General features: G+C 43.0%; 1 protein-coding gene across 1 annotated transcript in view; it reads left to right on the forward strand.

The window, feature by feature from the left end:
- Positions 1-2,152, forward strand: part of Crlf3 (cytokine receptor like factor 3) — a 41,978-nt gene that overhangs the window by 19,325 nt on the left and 20,501 nt on the right. The window lies entirely within an intron of this gene.

Here is a 2,152-nt window from a genome sequence, read left to right on the forward strand (position 1 = left end):
CTGTAGACCAGGCTGGTCTCGAACTCACAGAGATCCGCCTGCCTCTGCCTCCCGAGTGCTGGGATTAAAGGCGTGCGCCACCACCGCCCGGCAACTAAATCCCAATTTTTTGAAGGGGTTATGCATTACATTTTAAAAATTACATTCCTCCTCTCTGTGTGGGGGAGTAGAGGCTCACACATGCCACAACATATGCATAGAGATCAGAGGACAACCAACAAAGTTGGTTCTCAGCTTCTACTATATGTACCCCAGGGATAGAGCTTACATCAGCAGGCAAGTACTTTTACCCACTGAGCCATCTTACTGGCTCATCCATTACATTTTCAATCACTTATTCAGCCTGTAATTTCAAATTTATTTTCACAACTTTTATAAAGTTTAGTTTATTTACTGTTTTGTTTAGTATTTTTGAGACAGAGTCTCGTATTATTGTCTAGAATGCCATGAATTAATTCTCAGCAGTGCCCCTGACGAAGCAGCATGGGTACTGGGTTTTCTGGGTTCAGCCATCATACCTAACTTCATTTTTAGTATTTTTTTTTTTGGGGGGGGGGAGGTGAGGGCAAGTGAGACAGGGTTTCACTGTGTAGCCCTGGCTGTCTTTGAACTTACTTTGTAGACCAGGTTGGCCTCCAAGTCACAGAGATCCATCTGCTTCTGCCTCCCAAGTGCTGGGATTAAAAGAGGGCACCACCACCAGTTTTAGTTCTCACAGTCCAGGTTTTAGGCAGGTTTCGTTGTTAAGTCACCCGTAAGTCTCAGCTTGTTCATCTCTGTCTTCCTTCTGTGATAGGACTTTCTTCTTTCCAGTGCAGACATTTTGTTAGGTATATTAAATAAAAAGATAACGGTTCTGTTCTTTGGGGTTTGTGATTCAGTAGGAGTCATGCTGAGTAAGATCTAAACTTTTACTGAAAAACAAAGGAGTCTGTCTGGGGAAGTATGGGATGGCCTTCTGTGGGAGTTCCGCAGAGACTGAAGAAATTCATCAAGCCAAGGATTCTAAGCAGAAGTAACATCAAGAGTGGAGTGAATGTCAAGGATCTGTGTCAAGCTGGGCTTACATAATTGGTCTGGCTCAGGCCTCACAGTTGCTGTGTTAGCTAATTGTAATCCTCAGTGAGACATGTTTATTTTTTACTAGCATAATAGTGCCTTTGAGAAAATTCTTTTTAGCAGAACCACAGAATGTCTTCCCCTTGAGGCTTTGAATTTGGACACAGACCCAGAAGCAGGTCAGCACAGGGCGAGCGTGTGCACACCCATAACAGTGAGGGCTGTGATTTCATTTCTGAAGATAAATCCTTTGAGGCATGTACTTGTTTGTCATAGCACTTAATGCTTGAAGTTTTCTGAAACATTTTTTATTTCAAACTCTTTTCCCCTTCTCCCCACAGAGAAGATAAAAAGCTTCTCTCTTTGTATTTTTTTAATTCATTAAGTTTAAGCATTTTATTTTTATAAGTATTTGTCTGCATGTATATGTATATGTATGTACACCACATGCATGTTGGTGCCTGTGGAGGTCAGATTCCTTGAAAGTGGAGTCGCAGATTGTTGTGAACTGTCATGTGGTGCTGGGGAAAAGAAACCTAGGTTCTCTGTAAGACCAAGTGCTCGTAATCCCCGAGCCATCTCCTCAGTGGTGCCTCATAACCCAGTCTGACTTTGAATTTCCTATCACCCTGCCTCTATCTCCTTAGTGCTAGAGACTTGAGGCAGCATTCAATATGTCCGTGTTTTCTTTTAGTAAAGAAGGTCATATTCTCCCAGAAAAGTTGAGTTCATACTGGCAAGATGGCTTGCTGGGTAAAGGTACTTCTAAGCCTGATGGATGACCTGAGTTTGATCTTGGGACCATGTGGTGGAGGAAGAGGACTAGCTCCTGCAGGTTGTCCTTTGACTTCCACAAGTGTGCCATGGTATGATGGTATGCACGTACACACACACACACACACACACACTCACACACTCACACAATGAATAAATAAATGTAGTCATAATTTAGTTTAAAAAAAAAAAACCTTGGGGCTGGAGAGATGGCTCAGTGGTTAAGAGCATTGCCTGCTCTTTCAAAGGTCCTGAGTTCAATTCCCAGCAACCACATGGTGGCTCACAACCATCTGGAATGAGGTCTGGTGCCCTCTTC

Source organism: Microtus ochrogaster, chromosome 7 (assembly GCF_000317375.1).
Source record: "Microtus ochrogaster isolate Prairie Vole_2 chromosome 7, MicOch1.0, whole genome shotgun sequence".
NCBI classification, from domain to species: domain Eukaryota; kingdom Metazoa; phylum Chordata; class Mammalia; order Rodentia; family Cricetidae; genus Microtus; species Microtus ochrogaster.